Source organism: Triticum urartu, chromosome 6A (assembly GCF_056163025.1).
Source record: "Triticum urartu cultivar PI428250 chromosome 6A, HENAU_Tu73, whole genome shotgun sequence".
Lineage (NCBI taxonomy): Eukaryota > Viridiplantae > Streptophyta > Magnoliopsida > Poales > Poaceae > Triticum > Triticum urartu.
Window position 1 is genome coordinate 20,549,210 of NC_141878.1, and position 13,057 is coordinate 20,562,266.

A 13,057-nucleotide genomic window follows, 5' to 3' on the forward strand; every position below is an offset into this window, starting at 1 on the left:
CTGTCTACTACAGTACTACCGAGCAATTTCTTTTACCTTGTACTTTCGAGACATTATACAGAAAATGTGTTACCTTTTTTCATTCAAAACCACCAATTATTCTTCCGTTGGTACTTCCAAGCGTTGTATCTTATCTGGTTACTGAACATTTGCCTGTCCATTGAAATTTATTTGAACTGTCTTGGTTGTTCTGTGTAACGCCCGGATAATCATGCTACAGTGATCTCACGTTAATGGTGACACGTCGTCTCTGTCACCGTAATTAATCTCGGGTTAATTCAAAACCCTTTCGAATTTAAATCCTAAATAAATCAAACGACAAAAGTTTTCAAATATTAAAATAAAATGTTCGGGCTATGTCTAATATTGCATCGGTAATTATGGTGAAGTAAACACCTTTTTATAAAATGCGTAAATACTTTTAAATGAATTAAACAGGAAAGAGATAATAAAAGAAAATAAATAAAAGGAAAACAGAAAACTAAAACAAGATAAAAAGAAAAGGAAAAGGAGAGAAGGCCACCCCCCCCACTGGGCCAGACGGCCCAGCCGGCCAGGCCACCAACCGGCCCAACTGGGCAAAGGCCCAGCCGGCCAACCCCCATTCTCCATATCCCCCACGACTCAAACCCTAACCCCACCCCGTCACCCACTCGCCCCCTTCCCCCCCAGTCGCTCTTCCCCCTCCTCCCCGATCCAGATCGGATCGAGGGGAACGCCCCCCCCCCCCCCGCCCCCCGACGACATCGCCCCGACGCGCGTCGCCGTCCTTGGCGCCCCCCCCCCCACCGGAGCACCACCCCCCCTCGCCGGCCTGCATCCTCCTCGCCGGACCGTCCCCATCTCTCCACCCCGAGCCCCATTGCCCCGATCCCTACACCCCTCGGTGAGCCCCGCCGCCGCGCTTGCCTCTGCCGTCCCCCTACTACTCTACTGCTGCCGCGCGACCTCGCCGACGCCGTGGCCGCTGGCGCCGCCTCTCCTTTGCTCTCCCTCGACGCGCCGTGGCCCGTGTCGTTCGCCCGCTCCGGCCGTGCGTCCTGCTGCCGCTACTCACACCCCCGCTCGGCTCCACCGCGACCTTGCCCCGCGCTGCCCCCGCTTCTGCTCTGCTGCCGCTGCCCACCGCTCGCCGGGCCTCACCCCCTCCCCCCTGCTCACCCGCGCGCGTCCGCGCCTGCCGCTGCCGCGGCCACGCCGCGCCCGCGCCCTGTGGCGCCCCTGCTTCCCCCCCCCCCCCTCTGCTCCGCCTTCGGCCGCGGCCAAGCCAACGCCCGCGGCCCGCCGTCGCCTCGGGCCTTTGCTCGCCGGCGTGCCCGTTCGGGCGACACCGCGCCCCGTCGGACGCCCACGGTCACGGCCTTGCCCCGGCCCTCCTCGCCCCGGTGATTTGGGCGAGCGCCCAGTCGAGCGCCGCAACGCCCGACCCGCCGTAGCGCCCGAACCCGCTAAGGCCCCTGGGGCCACTGACATGGGGGCCCCAGCCCCAGAACGTTTTAATTAAAAAAAAAAGAAAAGAATTAAAAAAATATAATAAAAATAAAAATAATTAATTAATTAAGGAAATAATTAAGTTAATTAATTATAATTAGATTAACCTAATCACTAATTAACCTAATTAACTGTTAGTTAATTAAAACAGAGTATGACGAACGGGATCCACCTGTCAGGTTGACCAAGTCAACTACTGACGTCATGCTGACGTCATGATGACGTCAGCAGACACTATTCTGGATAATGTTGATTAAATTAATTAAATAAATCCTAAAAATGATTTAAATCTTTTTAAAATTAATATAAAATAAACCGTAGTTCGGATGGAAAAACTTTGTACATGAAAGTTGCTCAGAACGATGAGACGAATTTAAATACGCAGCCCGTTTATCCGCCACGCATCCCTAGCATAGCGAACACGCAACTTTCCCCCTCTGTTTCATCTGTCCGAAAACGCGAAACACCGGGGATACTTTCCCGGATGTTTCCCCCCCCCCCTTCACCGGTATCACCTCATACCGCGATAGGGCACCCCTAGCACCGTTACTTGTCATGTCATGCATCACTATGCATATGCTTGCTTATATATTTATTGTTTCTTCCCCCTCTTCTCTCGATAGACACCGAGACCGACGCCGCTGCTACCCAGTACGACTACGGAGTTGACGACCACTCTCTCTTGCCAGAGCAACCAGGCAAGCCCCCCCTTTGATCACCAGATATCGCCTACTCTCCTCTATACTGCTTGCATTAGAGTAGTGTAGCATGTTACTGTTTCGTTATTCCTATCCTGATGCATAGCCTGTCCTTGCTACTACTGTTGATACCTTTACCTGCAATCCTACTTGCTTAGTATAGGATGCTAGTATTTCCATCTGTGGCCCTACATTCTTGTCCGTCTGCTGTGCTATACTATCGGGCCGTGATCACTCGGGAGGTGATCACGGGTATATACTAATTACTTTATACATGATACATGTGGTGATTAAAGACGGGTCGGCTCGTAGGAGCACCCGCGAGTGGATCTTTGAGGCGGAGCGACAGGGCAGGTTCCGACCACCTAGGAGAGAGGTGGGCCTGGCCCTGGTCGGCGTTCGCAGATACTTAACATGTTTAACGAGATCTTGGTATTTGATCTGAGTCTGGCTACTGGCCTATACGCACTAACCATCTACACGGGGACAGTTATGGGCACTTGACGTCGTGGTATCAGCCGAAGCCTTCGTGACGTCAGCAACGGAGCGGCGCGCGCCGGATTGGACTGGAACGCCACTAGGCTAGGTCTGCTTCCGGCCGCCTACGCAACGTGCAGGTGTGCTAAGGGCGATGGGCCCAGACCCCTGGGCGCTTAGGTTTAAACCGGCGTGCTGACCTCTCTGTTGGTCTAGGTGGGGCTGCGACGTGTTGATCTTCCGAGGCCGGGCATGACCCAGGAAAGTGTGTCCGGCCAAATGGGATCGAGCGTGTTGGGTTATGTGGTGCACCCCTGCAGGGAAGTTAATCTATTCGAATAGCCGTGATCTTCGGTAACAGGACGATTTGGAGTTGTACCTTGACCTTATGACAACTAGAACCGGATACTTAATAAAACACACCCTTCCAAGTGCCAGATACAACCGGTGATCGCTCTCTCACAGGGCGACGAGGGGAGGATCATCGGTTAGGGTTATGCTATGCGATGCTACTTGGAGGACTTCAGTCTACTCTCTTCTACATGCTGCAAGACGGAGGCTGCCAGAAGCGTAGTCATCGAAAGGACTAGATATCCCCCTCTTATTCTGGCATTCTGCAGTTCAGTCCACCTATGATAGCCTTATTCCAGTTGATACCAATGCATACATATGTAGTGTGGCTCCTTGCTTGCGAGTACTTTGGATGAGTACTCACGGTTGCTTTCTCCCTCCTTTCCCCCTTTCCTTCTTCCTGGTTGTCGCAACCAGATGTTGGAGCCCAGGATCCAGACGCCACCGTCGACGACGACTCCTACTACACCAGAGGTGCCTACTACTACGTGATGCCCGCTGACGACGACCAGGAGTAGTTAGGAGGATCCCAGGCAGGAGGCCTGCGCCTCTTTCGATCTGTATCCCAGTTTGTGCTAGCCTTCTTAAGGCAAACTTGTTTAACTTATGTCTGTACTCAGATATTGTTGCTTCCGCTGACTCGTCTATGATCGAGCTCTTGTATTCGAGCCCTCGAGGCCCCTGGCTTGTAATATGATGCTTGTATGACTTATTCTATTTGTAGAGTTGTGTTGTGATATCTTCCCGTGAGTCCCTGATCTTGATCGTACACGTTTGCATGTATGATTAGTGTACGATTGAATCGGGGGCGTCACAAGTTGGTATCAGAGCCGACTGCCTGTAGGAACCCCCTTCCACACTCCTTGGCCGAAGTCGAGTCTAGACATTGCAAAAACTTTTACTAACTTGGCTGTGTGCCTTACGGGCCCACGTCGCCATCGGGTGGTACTAGGATCTTTTACTCCTCGACCTTTACTCTGGGACTCTGAACTCTCTTCTACTCGGGTTAAACGATTTTACTCACTCTAACACTAGGATCCGTGACCACGTTCACCCCAAAGTTGGATAAGCCCTAGTTATTCTTTGGAGTAGTACTTGAACATTATCCACATTGTCATTTGACTCCTGTGAAAACATATTTGTTTTCAGATGGAACCCACGAGGCAGGTCGTGCGCCACACGACGGCCATTGGTGCCTCAGGATCACCTGCTGTGTTAGTTGAGATGATGACCTATCTGGGTTATCGCTGGCACCCTGAGTACACCGTCTATGAGGAGTATCAGGACTTCAACCAGGAGCAGTACCGTGCCATCGTCCACCTCTACTCTCGGGAGTATGACTCCACTACCGTGCTGCACACTGCTCATGGTGTTGGAGTGACTATCGATATGGCGGTCCACGATGCTGCTTATGCTGCTCTGACACGTCTTCGTGGAGAGTATCAGGAGTTGGACACCTCCCCCTTCAGGAACATTGCTATCGCATCCGATATTGGAGCGGAGGGATACTACACTGCTGCCTACTCCACTGTCACCCGAGAGCCCTTCTACCATCAGAACCTGGTTCTGCATGCTGATGGGCTGGACCGAGCTAACCGAGCTCTTCGCCACGAGTTGTACACCACTCGTCAGCACCTCTACCGTGCTCTGACGATGATGCACCCCTTCGTCGGATCTGGGGAGCTGTCGCGTTCTGCGGTCTACCCTGCCAGGACCGTGATGCCCCAGGGCGTCGGCTGGCCAGATGTGGGAGGCTACTCTCCTGCATTGGGTCCTCTCCTGCCACCTGCGCATCGGGTTCCGCACCAGAGTATCCGTGGGCCCCAGGCTACTCGCGTGGAGGTCTTCCCTTCGCGTCACTACCAGCTGTCGGGCTACACCTACCTCCGCAGTACCGCATGGGACTGACGTAGACTTGCTTATTAGTGTTAGCTGCATTCGCCGCGAGCCTGTGTGCCGCCTATGATGTCTTAGCCTATGTACCGAACTCCGTGTAACGAACTCTATGCTGATCTCTTTTGTAAGATATGCCGACTACTATGTAGTATCTATCATGCTACGTTCGTTGAGCATGTTTCATCATGAATGACTTGTTTTTTGCAAATTTCTCAATGCTGAACTACCCCTGTTAAATATTAGCAGGATGGTTAGACCATGTGGTCGTGGTCGTGGTGGCAACGCCCCACCACCGCCTGAGTACATGGCTGGTATGGTCCAACAGCTTGAGATGAATTGCCAGTTCATGGAGAATATGATGGCTCAGTTTCCTCGCCCCAATATGAACCAGCAGCCAACCCCAGTAACTCTGCAGGATTTCATGCGCCTGAACCCAACTATGTACCGCAGCTCAACTCAGCCTCTGGATGCTGATGACTGGCTCCGTGACATCACCTATGAGATGGAGTCTGCTGATGTAGCCCCTGCCAGCTATGTCACCTTTGCTTCCTTCTTCCTGAAAGGACCCGCAGCTCAATGGTGGGATAGCCACAGGCATACTCTGCCAGCTGGAACAATCATCACCTGGCCAGACTTCCAAGCTGCCTTCCGTGCTCGCTTCATTCCTCAGGGAGTTATGGACCGGAAGAAGCGTGAGTTCCGCAACCTCACCCAAGGCAACAAAACTGTGGAAGCTTATCAGCGGGAGTTTCTGGACTTGTCCCGCTATGCTGAAGAGGACATTGCAACTGATGCACGCAGACAGGAGAAGTTCCGGGATGGCCTTCAAGCTGACATCAAACTCGCACTTCTAGTGCATGACTTTGCTGATTTCGCCACTCTGGTGAACAAAGCCATCAATGTCGAAACTGGTCTGCAGGAATACCAGAGCTCTCACAAGCGCAGCCGTGACACGGGCTCATCTTCGGGCCCGTCCTCGCAAAAGCGCAAGATATGGATTCCCAACAGCATGTACCAGCCAAGTGCACCTGCCCCAAGGCAGTCCTATGCTGCACCTCGTCTGCCTACGGCTCCAACTAGGCAGCCGAGGCTTCCAGCTCCACCACCCCAAGCTCCTGTTCCTACTCCCGAGAATGGTTTGTGCTTCAGGTGTGGACAACCAGGGCATCGTGCTAGGGAATGCAACCAGAACCAGAATCAACTGGCCCTTCCAGCAACTGGCCGTGGAAGCAACCAGCCCCGCAGCAACAATGCCAAGTCTTATGGTCGTGTTCATGCCAACCACGTTGATCTGAGCGAAGCTCAAGACCAGCCTGCTACTGTGATGGGTACCCTCCTCGTAAATTCAGTACCAGCATCCGTTTTATTTGATACAGGTGCATCGCATTCATTCATGTCAGAAGGTTTTGCGTGCTTGCACGACATTAAATGTGAGGACATGAATGCTTCACTATTAGTACACACCCCTGCGGGCCAATGTCGAACCTCCATGATTTGCAACGACGTCCCTGTAGAAATCGAAGGACTGGAATTCCTTGTCTCTCCCATCGTACTGAAGTCCTATAGCATTGATCTCATTCTGGGAATGAATTGGTTAACAGCGCATACTGCTTCTATAGTTTGCGCCACTAAGGTCGTCCATCTGCTACACCCTTCTGATGAAATAATAGCTTACCAAGCTCATCTAGTTCAGAACGCCGAGGCACGACTTTATGCCTTGAATGCGTTGAACGCTGCACCACTCGAGGGCATTGAAAACATTCCCGTCGTTCGTGAATTCCAAGATGTCTTCCCAGAAGAACTTCCAGGGATTCCCCCTGCTAGAGCTGTCGAATTCATCATCGACTTGAAACCCGGCACTACCCCTATAGCTAAACGACCCTACAAGATGCCGCCGCATGAACTCCTTGAGCTTAAGGAGGAAATCGACAAATCTCTTGTCAAAGGTTTCATTCGCCCAAGTTGCTCTCCTTGGGGAGCACCTTCTCTCTTTGTTAGGAAGAAGGATGGGACAAACTGATTGGTCCAAGACTACCGTCCTATAAACCAAGCTACCATTCAGAATAAATACCCTCTTCCTCGGATCAATGATCTTTATGATCAACTGGCTGGCTCATCAGTGTTCTCCAAACTCGACTTGAGGTTGGGTTACCACCAGATCCGTGTTCGTGAAGAGGACATCCCAAAAACCGCCTTCGAGACTCGGTATGGATCATACGAGTACACCGTCATGTCATTCGGCTTAACGAATGCTCCAGCCACCTTCTCTCGTCTGATGAATTATATATTCATGGATTACCTCGACAAGTTCGTCGTGGTTTATTTGGACGATATCCTTGTATTTTCCAAGAACAAGGAGGAACATACTGAACATCTTTGTCTTGTGCTGGAAAAGCTTCGGGAGCATCAGCTGTATGCTAAGTATTCCAAGTGTGAATTCTGGCTCCCCGAAGTAACCTATCTTGGGCATGTCATCTCCAAAGATGGTATTGCCGTCAACCCTGAACGAGTTCAGGCTATTCTCGATTGGACTCCTCCGAAGAATGTGAAGCAAGTCCGAAGTTTTCTCGGTCTCGCCAGCTATTGCCGTCGATTCGTCGAGAACTTCTCCAAGATTGCCAGGCCTCTGACTAATTTGTTGCATAAGGGTGTCAAGTTTGACTGGACAGACAAGTGTCAGGAAAGTTTCCAGGTGCTCAAAGACAAGTTGACTTCTGCCCCCGTGCTTGCACCACCTGATACTAAGAAGGACTTCGTCATTTACTGCGACGCTTCCCGCCAAGGTTTAGGCTGTGTCCTAATGCAGGAGCGCAGAGTGATTGCTTATGCCTCTCGTCAATTGCGCCCTCACGAAGAAAACTACCCAGTTCACGACCTCGAGCTTGCTGCTGTCATTCATGCACTGAAGCAGTGGCGACATTACCTTCTCGGTAATCGTTGCGAGATCTTCACCGACCATCAAAGTCTGAAGTATCTGTTTACTCAGCCAGATTTGAACCTACGTCAGCAAAGATGGATGGAGACTGTTGCAGACTTTGACGTGGGTATATCTTATACCCCCAGCAAGGCTAATGTAATGGCCGATGCCTTGAGCCGTAAGTCTTACTGCAACCACCTCCAGGTTCATAAAGTTCAGCCCTTGCTTGTCGAAGAATTGAGAAAGCTGAACCTCCATATTGTTCCTCCTGGAGCACTCGCTCCCCCTCCCCCGAAGTTCCGCAAGATGAATCTTCTTGTTGTTACTAAGGGTTCTCTAAATACCCTGGCTGTCGTACCAGATCTCGTAGCTGGTATAAAGACTATACAAGGTTATGACTCTGAAGTCCATAAGATTAAACGCCATCTAGCAGAAGGAAAGCCCTCATTCTTCTCTATCGCCGACGATGGTGCCTTGTATTTCAAAGGCCGCCTAGTGGTGCCATGTTCGAAGAAAAACCTGGATAAGACTAAAAGGGTTATGCAAGAAGCTCATGATACGCCTCTGTCCATCCATCCTGGTAGTACAAAGATGTACCAGGATATTCGTCAGAGATTCTGGTGGTCTAATATGAAGCAGGACATTGCTCGTTATGTTGCTGAGTGTGACGTTTGTCGCCGAATCAAAGCAGAGCATCAAAGGCCTGCCGGAACTCTGCAACCTATCTCTATTCCTGAATGGAAATGGGACCATGTTGAAATGGACTTCGTCACTGGATTTCCCAAATCGCAGAAAGGTAATGATGCTATTCTTGTCGTCATTGACCGGCTTTCCAAAGTTGCCCATTTTCTGGCGGTCAAAGAGACAATCACTGCTAGTCAGCTTGCTGCTCTCTACATGTCCAGAATCGTTTCACTTCACGGTATTCCAGTAGTTATCAGTTCGGACCGTGGCAGCTTATTCACTTCAAGATTCTGGGCAAGTTTCCAAGAAGCTATGGGGACTCACTTATCTTTCAGTACTGCGTTTCATCCGCAGTCACAAGGGCAAGTTGAACGTGTCAACCAAGTTCTCGAAGACATGCTTCGAGCTTGTGTAATCTCATTCGGCAAGAAATGGGAGGAATCTCTTCCTTATGCCGAGTTCTCTTATAATAATAGCTATCAAGCTAGTCTGAAGATGTCCCCCTTCGAAGTGCTATATGGACGAAAGTGTCGAACCCCTCTGAACTGGTCAGAAACTGGGGAGCGTCCACTCTTCGGTCCGGATATTATCCAACAGGCCGAAGAACAAGTTCGCATTATTCGCGAGAATCTCAAGACTGCTCAGTCACGTCAGAAAAGTCAGTATGACCGTCATCACCAAGACATGGTCTATCAACCTGGCGAAAAGGCTTATCTTCGAGTTACACCAATGAAGGGTGCACACCGCTTCGGGATCAAAGGAAAGCTAGCTCCCCGCTATATCGGTCCTTTCACTATTCTCGAAAGGCGTGGAAAGGTGGCATATCAACTGGAGCTTCCGCCGAACCTTTCTCAGGTTCACGATGTGTTCCACGTGTCACAACTCCGACGCTGCTTCAAGGACCCAATCCGAGCAGTGGATCATGAAGTGCTTGAATTGCAACAAGACCTCTCCTATAAAGAGCATCCGGTCCGCATTCTTGACCAAGCTGAACGCCGCACCCGTCAGAAGGCGATCAAATCCCTCAAGGTCCAGTAGTCGAATCACTCTGAAGACGAAGCCACCTGGGAACGCGAGGATCGTCTTCGCGATGAATACCCTGCACTGTTTCCTTCTACCTCCTAAATCTCGGGACGAGATTTCTTATAGTGGAGGAGATTTGTAACGCCCGGATAATCATGCTACAGTGATCTCACGTTAATGGTGACACGTCGCCTCTGTCACCGTAATTAATCTCGGGTTAATTCAAAACCCTTTCGAATTTAAATCCTAAATAAGTCAAACGACAAAAGTTTTCAAATATTAAAATAAAATGTTCGGGCTATGTCTAATATTGCATCGGTAATTATGGTGAAGTAAACACCTTTTTATAAAATGCCTAAATACTTTTAAATGAATTAAACAGGAAAGAGATAATAAAAGAAAATAAATAAAAGGAAAACAGAAAACTAAAACAAGATAAAAAGAAAAGGAAAAGGAGAGAAGGCCACCCCCCCCCCCACTGGGCCAAACGGCCCAGCCGGCCAGGCCACCAACCGGCCCAACTGGGCAAAGGCCCAGCCGGCCAACCCCCATTCCCCATATCCCCCACGACCCAAACCCTAACCCCACCCCGTCACCCACTCGCCCCCTTCCCCCCCAGTCGCTCTCCCCCCTCCTCCCCGGTCCAGATCGGATCGAGGGGAACGCCCCCCCCCCCCGACGACATCGCCCCGACGCGCGTCGCCGTCCTCGGCGCCCCCCCCCCACCGGAGCACCCCCCCCTCGCCGGCCTGCATCCTCCTCGCCGGACCGTCCCCATCTCTCCACCCCGAGCCCCATTGCCCCGATCCCTACACCCCTCGGTGAGCCCCGCCGCCGCGCTTGCCTCTGCCGTCCCCCTACTACTCTACTGCTGCCGCGCGACCTCGCCGACGCCGTGGCCGCTGGCGCCGCCTCTCCTCTGCTCTCCCTCGACGCGCCGTGGCCCGTGTCGTTCGCCCGCTCCGGCCGCGCGTCCTGCTGCCGCTGCTCACACCCCCGCTCGGCTCCACCGCGACCTTGCCCCGCGCTGCCCCCGCTTCTGCTCTGCTGCCGCTGCCCACCGCTCGCCGGGCCTCGCCCCCTCCCCCCTGCTCACCCGCGCGCGTACGCGCTTGCCGCTGCCGCGGCCACGCCGCGCCCGTGCCCTGTGGCGCCCCTGCTTCCCCCCCCCCTCTGCTCCACCTTCGGCCGCGGCCAAGCCAACGCCCGCGGCCCGCCGTCGCCTCGGGCCTTTGCTCGCCGGCGTGCCCGTTCGGGCGACACCGCGCCCCGTCGGACACCCACGGTCACAGCTTTGCCCCGGCCCTCCTCACCCCGGTGATTTGGGCGAGCGCCCAGTCGAGCGCCGCAACGCCCGACCCGCCGTAGCGCCCGAACCCGCTAAGGCCCCTGGGGCCACTGACATGGGGGCCCCAGCCGCAGAACGTTTTAATTAAAAAAAAGAAGAAAAGAATTAAAAAAATATAATAAAAATAAAATTAATTAATTAATTAATTAAGGAAATAATTAAGTTAATTAATTATAATTAGATTAACCTAATCACTAATTAACCTAATTAACTGTTAGTTAATTAAAACAGAGTATGACGAACGGGACCCACCTGTCAGGTTGACTAAGTCAACTACTGACGTCATGCTGACGTCATGATGACGTCAGCAGACACTATTCTGGATAATGTTGATTAAATTAATTAAATAAATCCTAAAAATGATTTAAATCTTTTTAAAATTAATATAAAATAAACCGTAGCTCGGATGGAAAAACTTTGTACATGAAAGTTGCTCAGAACGACGAGACAAATTTAAATACGCAACCCGTTTATCCGCCATGCATCCCTAGCATAGCGAACACGCAACTTTCCCCCTCTGTTTCATCTGTCCGAAAACGCGAAACACCGGGGATACTTTCCCGGATGTTTCCCCCCCTTCACCGGTATCACCTCATACCGCGATAGGGCACCCCTAGCACCGTTACTTGTCATGTCATGCATCACTATGCATATGCTTGCTTATATATTTATTGTTTCTCCCCCCTCTTCTCTCGATAGGCACCGAGACCGACGCCGCTGCTACCCAGTACGACTACGGAGTTGACGACCACTCTCTCTTGCCAGAGCAACCAAGCAAGCCCCCCCTTTGATCACCAGATATCGCCTACTCTCCTCTATACTGCTTGCATTAGAGTAGTGTAGCATGTTACTGTTTCGTTATTCCTATCCTGATGCATAGCCTGTCCTTGCTACTACTGTTGATACCTTTACCTGCAATCCTACTTGCTTAGTATAGGATGCTAGTATTTCCATCTGTGGCCCTACATTCTTGTCCGTCTGCTGTGCTATACTATCGGGCCGTGATCACTCGGGAGGTGATCACGGGTATATACTAATTACTTTATACATGATACATGTGGTGATTAAAGACGGGTCGGCTCGTAGGAGCACCCGCGAGTGGATCTTTGAGGCGGAGCGACAGGGCAGGTTCCGACCACCTAGGAGAGAGGTGGGCCTGGCCCTGGTCGGCGTTCGCAGATACTTAACATGTTTAACGAGATCTTGGTATTTGATCTGAGTCTGGCTACTGGCCTATACGCACTAACCATCTACACGGGGACAGTTATGGGCACTCGACGTCGTGGTATCAGCCGAAGCCTTCGTGACGTCAGCAACGGAGCGGCGCGCGCCGGATTGGACTGGAACGCCACTAGGCTAGGTCTGCTTCCGGCCGCCTACGCAACGTGCAGGTGTGCTAAGGGCGATGGGCCCAGACCCCTGGGCGCTTAGGTTTAAACCGGCGTGCTGACCTCTCTGTTGGTCTAGGTGGGGCTGCGACGTGTTGATCTTCCGAGGCCGGGCATGACCCAGGAAAGTGTGTCCGGCCAAATGGGATCGAGCGTGTTGGGTTATGTGGTGCACCCCTGCAGGGAAGTTAATCTATTCGAATAGCCGTGATCTTCGGTAACAGGACGATTTGGAGTTGTACCTTGACCTTATGACAACTAGAACCGGATACTTAATAAAACACACCCTTCCAAGTGCCAGATACAACCGGTGATCGCTCTCTCACAGGGCGACGAGGGGAGGATCATCGGTTAGGGTTATGCTATGCGATGCTACTTGGAGGACTTCAGTCTACTCTCTTCTACATGCTGCAAGACGGAGGCTGCCAGAAGCGTAGTCATCGAAAGGACTAGATATCCCCCTCTTATTCTGGCATTCTGCAGTTCAGTCCACCTATGATAGCCTTATTCCAGTTGATACCAATGCATACATATGTAGTGTGGCTCCTTGCTTGCGAGTACTTTGGATGAGTACTCACGGTTGCTTTCTCCCTCCTTTCCCCCTTTCCTTCTTCCTGGTTGTCGCAACCAGATGTTGGAGCCCAGGATCCAGACGCCACCGTCGACGACGACTCCTACTACACCGGAGGTGCCTACTACTACGTGATGCCCGCTGACGACGACCAGGAGTAGTTAGGAGGATCCCAGGCAGGAGGCGTGCGCCTTTTTCGATCTGTATCCCAGT